This window comes from Miscanthus floridulus, chromosome 8 (genome assembly GCF_019320115.1).
Source record: "Miscanthus floridulus cultivar M001 chromosome 8, ASM1932011v1, whole genome shotgun sequence".
Lineage (NCBI taxonomy): Eukaryota > Viridiplantae > Streptophyta > Magnoliopsida > Poales > Poaceae > Miscanthus > Miscanthus floridulus.
In genome coordinates, this window is record NC_089587.1 from 181124770 (window position 1) to 181137047 (window position 12278).

The window sequence follows — 12278 nt, forward strand, 5'->3', positions numbered from 1 at the left end:
GAAATCGCAGGCTGACAAGCACAGAACTGAGCGGGAATTCAAAGTGGGTGATTCTGTGTTCCTTAAGCTTCAGCCGTTTGTTCAGTCATCGGTTGCCAGCAGATCCAATCACAAATTGTCATTCAGATTCTATGGCCCGTTCAAGATATTACAGCGAGTGGGGCAAGTTGCATACAAGCTGGACTTACCTGCAGGCTCTAAAATCCATCCCGTCGTTCATGTGTCACAGCTCAAGATGCAGGTACCTCCAGCTACTTCAGTAAGTGCCGATTTAGCCTCTGTATGCTCTGATCCTACACAGGCCGGGCTACCTCAAAAGGTCCTCGAGCGCCGCTCCATTCTACGCGGTGCCAAGATTGTTCCATAGCTGCTCATTCAGTGGGATGGATTTCCATCCGAGTTGGCAACCTGGGAGGATGCGTCGCTTATTCCCAGCGGCCTCCAGCTTCAGGAAGTGTGATATGCTGATCAAAGCTTGAGGACAAGCTTTCGCTTAAGCAGGGGGGAATGTTAGGAGTACTGGGCCTTGGGCCGTCTCTTTGTTGGGCCTCGTGTATATGGGCTAGAGCGGTGTATGTGTGTCGGTGCGACCGTCGAGTATAAACGGCGCCCGCCCCCTCTGTAACGAACCATCGAGGAACAGAATTCATAACCGAATCCCAAATCCCCTTACCCACGGAATCCTGCCGTGTTTCCGTCTGTTCTCCTCAATTCTTGCTACGTTTCCCTCCCAAATTCTATTCAGTTATCTCGGTTCGTAACACTTTGCTTATGATGGGCAGAAATTTTACGGTAGGTCAAACTTTAGCTTGGCTTCTATTGGCATAGAATCATACAGGCCCTTGCTTACCAAATGGTCAGACATCAACGCAAGACGTTCAATGTGGGATTTAGGGCAGTCCCAATGGTGCATTGATGATGGTTTCTATCATCATTAAATGACTTGCCACGTAGGCAAAATGCTGATATGGCAACGTAATTAATGAAGAAAGAGAGCAAAAATCATAGAAATGGTTTCTTCATGAAGAAACCAGGTCTACTCTTGACCCAATGCACCAAGAAACCATGAAATTGCCATTGGGGAGAAACCACTAGTTTCTAGGGAGCTCGTGTCACACTCCCATTGGAGGAAAAGATAGAGTTGGAAGAGAGAAAGAGAAAATAGTTATTACTCATAGAAACCATGGGTTGGAAAGCAGTACTTTTTTGGTGCGGTATCCTATGTTATAGAAACTACTAATTTCTTTCATTGGGACTGCCCTTATACGGCTGCTTAGCGGAGCTCCAAGGCAAGGACTCGAAAGTCGAAAAAAAAAGATCCAACGTCGCGTTTGGTTGACGCCTCCGCTCGCCAAGCCGCATCGCAGGCGGCACCAAAACTACGGCGCTCGATGTGGTCGCCACACATTTGGCATGCTCTGGCGCGCAAACTAAACTGGCATGCAGTTGCGAGGCCACGGCAATGCCGGCCGGAGCGATCCAAACGTGCGTCAATTCTGCGGCGCGGTTCGGATGCCAACCAAACGCGGCTCGACCAATCCTGGCACCCTCCATGAGCCCTAACCAAAGCCCTTCGAAATGCGACAAAGGAGAACGAGATTCCAGTTCCGGCAGTCCCGGAACCTGTATATATAGGAGTATCCCGTAACTGCGTTTTGTATTGAAGGACACCAGCATAACATTTGCACCAAACACGACTAGATTATCGAAGCAAACACACACACACACACACGACTAGATTATCGAAGCACGCGCGCGAGCGCGCGCGCACACACACACAAACGGTACACACCACGAACGCATGCCATCAATTCAAGGGCACGCTCGTCGACCCCGTCATCTTCTGCCCCGCCGGCCACTTGATCGGCGGCGGGTACGCGAGCCCCCCCGCGGTAGAGCAGCTCGGCCATCTCCCCGTACGCGTGCTGCGTCGGGTGCACGCCGTCCCAGCTCACGTACCGGTCCCGGTCCGCGCACACGGCCGTCCCGGGCGCCCCGCAGAACCTGCTCTCGTCGAAGCCGTACGCGGCGTCCGCGGCCCCGCAGCACGCCGTGCGCGTCCTCGCCGGGTCGAACCCGCGCGCGCGCGCCTCGCGGAGCACCCAGGCGTACGCCGCGAAGTAGTCCGCGTACGCGACCACGGCGCGCGGGTGCGCCCGCTGAAGCGCCGCGACGGCGCCCCGCAGCCGCGCGTTGTACAGCTCCGCGAACGCGTTGAGGACGGCCAGGCAGCCGTCCGCGTCGTACGCGGCCGGCTCCGTCACGTTCGCCCCGGCGATGTACACCGGCACGCACCCGATCGGGAAGTTGCCGGCGATCACCACCCGGACCGCGCCCATCTCCAGCAGCTCCTGATCAAGTGAGGTGATTGGGAGTTTGGGACGTACACGAGAATTGGTGAAAAATGTTCGAAAATTTGGAACTTAACAGAGCATCAAGTTTAGTTTTGTAATTGAGATGCGTACGTACCTCTGCTGCGTTCGAAATGGATTGCACGACTGGAGGCACAAGCGCCCCGGCCTGTTGTAGAGTTTCCACTATACGGGTGACGTTGCCGAGGCCATATCCGCTGTCGGGTGGCCGGGTCTGTTGCTGTTGGAAGGCGTAGTTGAAGTCGTTTCCACCAATCTCCAGCATCACCAGTGAGCTCGCTAGCTTCCTTCGGATCTCTATATATGCATGGATCGGATCACAGGAATTGACGGATGTGACGCATGCAAACCGTTACTACAAAAAGAGCTGATCAATGACGTGCCTTGACTGGAGTTCGTGGCGAAGGCCATGAAGTCCTTGAACCACGCGAGCTGGACGTCGAGGGAGCTGTTGGTGATGGTGATGGTGACCCCTCTCTCGGCGAGCGTCGTCGTGTCGAGCGCGGTGGCTCCGGCGACGGCGAAGTTCATGCCGTGCGTGAAGTCCGCCGCCTTGTCGAGGTATGGGTTGAGGAGAGGAAGGCCAACATATTTCGCTGCACATACGATCGAATCATTGAAATCACGATAGTATCATGCAACAAAAAAAAAAAGACCAAACCAAACCGGCCGGCGGCGTACCTAGGAAATCGATCATGAGGTATCCGTTGGAGCAGCGGCCGGTCGGGCCGTGCAAATCGATGCCGTAGGGAAGCCTGCCGATGTAGCGCAGCATGCCGGTGGCGCCTTCGCGGATGAGGTTGCCCGTGTCCGTTATCGAGTCCCCGAAGTTGTAGATGGCCGTGATGCCGTCCACCATCGTGTCCACCACCGCGTCTCCACGCCAGCAGGAGGAGGAGCACGCGACGAGGAGGAAGAGGAACGCCACCACGAGCACGCGTCGACGCAGGAGAAGACGAGCCATGGCCACTCTATCGTCTCGTCGGTCACAGGAGGCTCACAACGCAACGGTGCAGGTGACTTAAGTACCCGGCCCGGCCGGACGCTAACGTAAGCGATTGTGTTTAATTCGGTTCCAAGAATTGGGCGAGAACTTAATTGCCATTCCTCTAGCTTAACATCTCGCGCAAAATCCCGTTTACCTTTTGTTTCCTTTTTTCCTTGAATTCCCGAAATCAGGAGGTATTCCATCCCTACATTTGAGGGGATCAAGGTACCAAGATTGTAAAGATTCCGGCCATTGTTTCATCGTTTGGTTGTACCGGAGCCCGGACCAGTCGTTTGAAGACTGCGACTGTAATGCGATGCACTGCACGCTGTTAGATTGATCTCTAATACCAAACTGGGCCCAACGGTCTAGTTGGGCCTTTAATCTGCGCCCTGATCGGGGGCGCCCAGCCCACTATGGCTGGAGGGTCACACTGCGCTATATATAGAGGTGGGGGCCGGCGGCTCTGAGTACGAGGTTCGCCTGAGCCGAGCTCCCCACCGAAACCTAAACCCTAATCCCGATCAGAGAGGGGCGCAGCCAGTGACGGGAAGCCACCAGCCACGCCGCCCCGCCCCACCGACGTCGATGACTTCATTGACCTCTTCCCCGAACGTCGCTGCCCGTGCGTAGACTTCATCGACGAACAAGATGGCGGCTTCTGGACCATCTCCCTCTGCGGTGTCAGGTTCGACACGTTCTTCTTCTATTCCTCTCTGTCTCTCTACTCTCGATATCACATTCACAGTAGAGAGAACCCACTAGACTTAACCCTAGATGATCCTTTCGATCTCAACAATGGTATCGGAGCTCGGTCTTCTAGGGCTTTTAGATCTAGATCGGGTGAATGAAAAACGAATCGGGTTAATTCTAACCCTAACCCTAATCCCCAATCGGCAAAGAACCGAGAAGAACATAGCAAGATCTAAAGACAGAGAAGGGGAAAGGGGAAAGGGCAGGGAGGCGGCTCGTCGGAGCTAGACTGACGGCTGCCGATAGCTAACCCTAATCGGGTGAAGTACAAAGAAGAGAACGGGTGTCGGTTTTTTGGAAAGGATCTCAAAGCCGAACACTAACCCATGAAATCATCTCAGGGAAGAAGAACAGTAACCCTAACCCTAACCCCAACCCCAAATCGGTTCAACTCCGAAAAGAAAAGAAAGAAAATCCAAAAGAGAAGAAGGGGAAAGGGGAAGAGCTAGCAAGGCAGCTTACCTAACGAAACCCTATCCCTAACTCACGATGAGAAAGGGGAAGAGAGTGAACAGACAAGGGTCAGGAGCTCCTACCTAGGGTTCGCTCGCTCCATCTCCACCGCCAAACGTCACGAGGACACCGCGCGCAAAGTCAACCTCGGCCGCCGAGGCTGGAGAAGCGCCGCCGCACGATCTCCGCCTCGGGCTCAGGCCAAAGGGCACCACCGTGGTGCCGCTTGACGGTGCCGCGTGTGGCTCCGACCGCACGCCTGCACCGGCGAGGGGTGCCACGGTGGAGCCACCATCCCTGCGTCGCATTCGCTTTGAGCTCTCGGCTGCGCTCTATCGCTCGCTGGACTGAGAGAGAGAAAGGGCGAAGAGAAGTGAGCTAGGGTTTTGGGAGCCGGCGTCGCGTCGTCGTTTTTAATCCTCCGAAGCGTGTGCTCGGCCGTCCGATCTGCATCGACGGTGCAGAATCCACGGGCCGGAGACTGGCCCAGGCGGGCACGAGCGGGCAAGCCGCTTTCCCGGCCCAGGCCCAGGTTGTGGCCTGGGAGGGAGCCGTGCGCGCGCACGGCAGGCTGGGCCGATTTCTTGGTCGAGCCGAAGGAACAGTGTTGATTTGAGTCCATTTTTCCTTTTCTTTTTCTAGTAAATCGTTATTTCCTTGAAAATGATTAATGGCTCAAAGAAAATTAGTAAAAGAGAATTTCTCTGTGGGTAAAATTCACAAATTAAGTTTAAGTTTTTCGCTGCTAAAGAAATAGTTTATTCTCTAGTTATTTTGAACCAACGTGATATTTAATTGGAGAAAAAGGGATTTTGAGATGATTATGATGTTGCTATTTTCTGACAATATCGTGTATTTTTAATGATTTTATGCATTATTTTTATTTTTGCCCAACGGTGATGTAGATTTAATATATAAACAGTTGTATGTTTAATTTTGATCAACATTGAATCAAGGCATGCAATTATTGTTATTATTTATGTTCTCACTCTATATGAATTGTATTTTTAGGCGGATACAACTTGATGGGTTGTATCAAAGAGATCTCCACTCTCAAAGGTGACAACTACACGGAGTGAAAAAAAAAGATTGACCTAGCCTTCATCTTGGCTGAGGTGGACTGGGTAGTCATCTCACCATGTCTCACTAAGCCTGTGGCACCGATGAGGGAGACAAACGAGGCTAATGCCGCTTGAGCAACTAGAGAGAGGGATTTTGAATCCTAAAAGATGTCCTATGACCTTGAGCATAGGAAGTGGGTCACTGCCAACAAGAAATATTTGGCTGTGATAAAGAACACGATTGAGCCTACAATTATGGGCTCAATCACAGACTGTGACACGGTCACCGAGTACCTCGATAGAATAAATAGTCAGTTCGCTGGCTCTTCAAAGACATATGCTATCCAGCTGATAAAGCAGCTGGTGACAGAGAGGTACTCTGGAAATGGTGGCATAAGAGAGTACATACTAAGGATGAGTAATTTGGCATCCAAGCTAAAAACCAATGGATCTGGCTCTCAAGGAAGAGTTTCTTATCCATCTGATTTTTACTTCCTTGCCAAAGAAATTTGACATTTTTGTTGTCAACTACAACATACAGCTCGAGAAATAGAACTTAAAGAGGCTCATGGCTATGTGTGTGCAAGAGGAGGAGAGAATGAAAGCTGTCAATGGTGACACTATCAATTATGTGAAAGACAACAAGAAAAAGAATAATAATGGTAACTCCTCCTCAAAGTCAAAGGGAAAGGGTCCCATGCTGTATCAGCCTCAGCAGAACAAGTTCATAGTAGAGAAAGACCAGTGTCTCTATTGCAAAAAGACAGGACAATATAAGAAAGATTATCCCGATTACTTAAAGATGATCATGGCAAAGAAAGGCGAGAACATTATTACGTTCATAAATGAATCCCTGTATGTACAGTATTCAAAATCCACTTGGTGGATTGACTCAGGTGCAACTGTTTATGTTGCTAATTCTTTACAGGGATTCCATTCGACGAGGACTACGTAAAGAAGAGAAAGACACATTAAAGTTGCAAATAGAGTCCGAGCAGATATTGAAGCCATTGGCGATCTTTCTCTAGAGCTTACTGATGGCTTTACACTTTTACTTAGAGATATACTTTATGTTCTCCCTTTACAGAGAAACTTGATTAGTATTTCATGCTTGGACAATGATGGATATGATTGCTATTTTGGAAATGGCAAATGTAAGATAACATTTAATAATGCATGTGTTGGTCTTGCTATCTTACAAAATGAGCTTTATTTGTTATCACTACGTGATGATGTGAATGTTGTATGCGATGATGGGAATGTTGCGTGCGACAATGAGAATGTATCCTCGTCTGCGGATGTAGACAGAAAACGAAAGAGAGCTTACAATGCGTCGTCAAAATTATGGCACTGTCATTTAGGCCATATTTCGAGGGGGAGAATAGAAAGACTAGTTAAGAATGATATTCTTCCTCCATTAGAGTTCTCAGATTTAGAACAATGCAGAGAATGCATAAAAGGAAAGTATGTAAAGAAAATTAAGAAAGATGCCAAACGAAGCGCATGAATTTTACAGATTATTCACACAGACATCTATGGTCTATTTTCTGTAAAGAGTATGGATGGTTATGATTCATTCATAACATTTACAGATGATTACTCCCGTTATGGCTACATTTATCCAATCAAAGAAAGAACAGAAGCATTGGATAAATTTAAGATATTTAAGATAGAAGTTAAAAACCAACACAATTTAAAGATTAAGATAGTCAGGTCTGACCGTGGGGGAGAGTACTACGGTCGGCATACCCCATATGGCTAAGTTCCTGGACCTTTTACAAGGTTCTTACAGGAGAATGGCATAGTAGCCCATTATTCTATACCGGGCGAACCTCGACAGAATGGAGTAGCTGAAAGATGCAATCGTACCCTGATGGATATGGTGCGTAGTATGATAAGTTACTCCACCTTACCGTTGAGCTTGTGGATGGAGGCGTTAAAAACCGTCATTTATATTCTCAATAGAGTACCAAGTAAGTCGGTGCCCAAAATACCATATAAGTTGTGAACAGAAAGAGTACCCTCACTAAACCACTTACGTGTGGGAGGGAGTCCTGCTGAGGCTAAAGTATTTAACCCAAACATTGGGAAGCTAGATCCTAAAATAGTAAGTTGCCATTTCATTGGCTACCCAGAAAAGTCAAAAGGTTTTTATTTCTACTGTCCAGACAAACATACAAAGTTTGTGGAAATAAGACACGTTGTCTTCCTAGAGGATGAAATGATGAGGGGGGCATGGTAGCTCAAGAAATTGACCTTGAAGAGAAATGGGTGTATGCGCCTACTCCGATGATTCATGAGCCATTTTTCTCACTACCTGTTGTCGCTGCACCGATAGTGCAAGATACTGTGGTGCCAACACATATTGTTATTCCGCCTGTGGCAACAATGAATGACCCATAATTCGGGGTTTTCCTTACCGTCGTACTTCTAAAGTTTCTCGAGCTTGAAATTCTTGGGCCATATGACTTGGCAAAGGTGTGGAGTAAACTGCTTCAAACCCGGCGAGCCATGGGTAGTGTCATATTCCATACGGCGATAACTTTCGTGGGATGCTCGATCGTTGGCTCTCTAGTTGATGCGAGCGCGCAGATCACGTCCACCGAGGTAATGGCGGAGATCGTTATTACCATCGCGGTGATCTCGATTGCCATCTGGATTAGGCCTGCGACCGTGGTTATCACGACGATTGTCATGGTTGTCTCGGCGGTTATCGTCTCGGACATCGCGGCGGTTGTCGTCCCGACGGCGGTTGTCATCCTGGCCACCATCATGGCCACCGTTTCCGCCTTGACGGTTGTCTGATGGGTCGTTGTTGCGCGAGCCACGTTGGTTGAGTGGTTGTGAGTGACTTGGGTGCTGGCGGCTGTGGCTTGACTTGACTAAGATGGATGGAGCCCGGGCTTGGTTTACAATCTCTGCAGTCTGGGCCATAGCAGCCGTCAGATAGGCTTGTATTTCATCACAAACTGCTTGGGTTTCCGGGGTGTTGGGTAGCCGTTGCATTGTCGCTATGACGACGGCTACGTTGGCGCTTGGAGTCCTGAAGACCTGTTTGTCCCCCACCCTATCAAAAGCATCGTTGAGGTCACGTGGCTAGACCCTTATGCGTCATGCCTCCTGGTCTGCTTCGGCTTCGATTTGTCGGTGATTAAACCGATCAATATTGCGTGCTTCGCGTGCAGTCCTTTCTTGTTCTGTTTCGTCTTGTTCTGTTTCATCAACTGTTGGCGGCTCGTCATTGCTAACAACATGGATCAAATCCCCTCGTCTTGGCAGGAAAGACGGGAATTATGAGAACCCCGGGGCGTGGTCTGGGATATCCAGATCGTATTTGACGCCTTCATCTTCGTGATGTTGAAGCTTGGTGTGGACAGATGCATTAGATGCGATGCCAGACAAGGAGCTAGAGTCGACCTCTTGGACTATGTGGACGGATCCTTCTTGATAATCTTCAATCCGAATCATGTTGACGAAGTTGCGTGGCTTCGGCCGAGGTCGGTGCATAAAACACAGATCCAAGCGGCGTTGTAGGTTATATGCGTAGCTGGAGGCAGCGTTTCATAGGCCGTAGGGCTGGACCTAGTGGTTCTCCATCGAGGCTTCGTACTCGGAGAGCCGAAGACCCGTCGCGAAGGCTGGCCGACGACGAGCGGAGTGCCCTTCAGGAGTAGATATGACCACGAGATCTGTACAAGTCATGCAGGACGACTGGTCTGAGCTGGTCGGATAGATCTATTGTGGGGAGCGGTTACCTGCTTATTAGGTTGACTTTGAATCGTACTTATCAGAGCTAGGGTTTCAGCGAGTTTGGTGCCGACCCGATCGATGGAGTCGAGCAGGTCGGTGTTGTCGATCTGCTTCCCTTTATAGTGGGGAAGCGGATGACGAGTTGTCGGCGTGGCTGAAGATGATGCAGGTGTGGTCGAAGCCAGATGTACCATGGTTGGAGCCGTATCCATCGTGGTCGGAGCCGTATCCACCATGGTCGGAGCCGTATCTACTATGGTCGGAGCCGTAGCTGATGCAAGTGAAGCAATGATCGGCGCAGACTGAATCCACGCCTTCTCCAGGGTCATGACGATGAAGTCATCGGAGCCGGTGGTCTAGGTGATCTGGCCAACGGTGAGGCCGTTCGGCGTAGCCATGGAGCCGGAGATGATGACCATCTTGTTTGCTTAGAGAGCAGTACGCACACCCCCTACCTGGCGCGCCAGTGTCGATGAAATATGGTCGGCAGTCTACCTAGGGGTATGCCCAAGGTAGTAGATTGTCGGCAGACAGATGCGTAAGCCACAAATAAGACGATGACGCAAGACAGACACGAGGTTTTATCCAGGTTCGGCCGCCAAAAAGGCATAATACCTACGTCCTGCGTCTGATTTATATTGTTGTATGTCAATGAGAGATGTTTTTTAGAGGGGTCCCCTGCTCGCCTTATATAGTCCGGGGGGCAGGGTTACAGATCTGGAAACTAATCCTAGCCAGTTACAATTGCCATATGCAGCCGGATAAGGATTCCTATTCTAACCGACTAGGATCTTGCTTGATCGCTAAATCTGTCTTGACTCCTTGCGCGGGACTCCGAACAGGTTGGCCGGGCCGTGCGTCGTCTTTTGGTGGACCGGACACACTGACCGGGCCGGCCCAAACCTAGCTATAAGGGTATAGGGGTTAATACCCCCATAGAACCTGTTCTTCAGGATCCTGTAGAACCTATTGCCACACATGAGGGGGAGCAACAACAGCCTCAAACAGAAGATGTCCCAAATGTGGAGGCCCCTAAAAGGTCTCAAAGAGTTAGAAAATCAACTATTCCTGCTGACTATGAAGTATACAACACTGAGGAATTTTAAATGGAGGATGATCCCACCTCATTTGAAGAAGCCATGAGAAGTGATCATTCATCAAAGTGGCTTGAGGCTATGGAATATGAAATGAAATCTATGAATGCCAATAAAGTTTGGGACTTAGAAATAATTCCTAAAGCAGCCAAAACAGTAGGTTATAAATGGGTCTGCAAAACAAAACTTGACTATCAAGTGAATATAGAGAGATATAAAGCGCGACTTGTGGCAAAAGGCTTTACGCAAAGAGAAAAGATTAATTACAATGAGACCTTTTCTTCAGTCTCATGTAAGGATTCCTTCAGAATCATAATGGCATTAGTGGCACATTACGATTTAGAATTACATCAGATGGATGTAAAGACGACATTTCTCAACGGGGACTTGGAGGAAAATGTTTACATGGCACAACCGAAAGGTTTTGTCATGGAAGGAAAAGAACGAATGGGATGCCGCCTAAAGAAATCAATTTATGGATTAAAACAAGCTTCAAGAGAGTGGTACTTGAAGTTTGATCAGACAATAAAAAATTTTGGGTTTAAAGAGAATATAGAGGACAATTGTGTCTATGCAAAGTTTAAGAATGGGAAGTTTATCTTCCTTGTCATGTATGTGGATGATATCTTACTTGCTAGTAGTGATGTCAGTCTACTACTGGAGATAAAGAAGTTTTTGTCCTCAAATTTTGATATGAAAGATCTTGGTGAAGCTTCATTCGTTCTAGGGATTGAGATTCACCGAGATAGAAGCAAAGGAGTATTAGGACTGTCACAAAAGGCATACATAGAAAAGATCTTAAAGAAATTCAATATGCACAAATGTAGTCCATCACCTGCTCCTATAGTCAAGGGCGATAGATATGGGGATTTTCAATGCCCCAGGAATTAGTATGAGATCGATCAAATGAAAACGGTTCCATATGCTTCAGCTGTCGGAAGCTTGCAATATGCTCAAGTATGTACGCGCCCTGACTTGGCATTTGTTACCGGGTTACTTGGCAGATTCCAGAGCAATCCTAGAACGGAACACTGGAAATTAGTAAAGAAAGTCTTACGTTATTTGCAAGGAACGAAAAGCCTCATGATGACGTATAGAAGATCAAATTCACTCCATATAGTGGGATATTCAGATTCTGATTATGTAGGAGATGGTAGAAAATCTATGTCTGGATATGTATTCACTCTCGTAGGGGAAGCTATTTCATAGAAAAGCTCAAAGCAAACCATCACTACATCGTCCACAATGTATGCCGAGTTTGTAGCGTGTTATGAGGCAGCGGGGCAGGTGAACTGGCTAAAGAAGTTCATACCCGGTTTGAAGGTAGTTGACGACATCTATAGACTACTTAAGTTATACTGCGATAATAATCCAGCAGTACAGTATGCTCACAACAATAAGTCAGGTGGTGCTGCCAAACACATTGACATAAAGTATTTTGTTGTGAAAGATAAAGTCCGGGATCATGTCATAAGTCTTAAGCATATAAGTACCGAAAAGATGCTCGCGGATCCGCTTACAAAAGGCTTACCACCCAACGTGTTCAGAGAACATGTAGCCGGCATGGGTTTAAGGGAAAGCCTATAATTCCTAGACAAAAGAAGGCCCAAAGTTAAGTATCTATTTCAGAACAGAGTGGTGTGTTGTAGTTGTTAAATCTATCGGCAATTGACCGTGACGATAAAACATGCTCTATGCACTAATCTGTAATGGAATGAACAAAAGTAAATGATATAAAATTGAAAGATGGTAGGAGATCAAGGGGGGATTGTTAGATTGATCTCTAATCCCAAACTGGGCCCAATGG

General features: G+C 48.4%; 1 pseudogene; it reads right to left on the bottom strand.

The window, feature by feature from the left end:
- Nucleotides 1-1807: 1807 nt before the first annotated feature.
- LOC136470266 (acetylajmalan esterase-like) lies at nucleotides 1808-3336 on the bottom strand (annotated as a pseudogene).
- Nucleotides 3337-12278: the final 8942 nt, after the last annotated feature.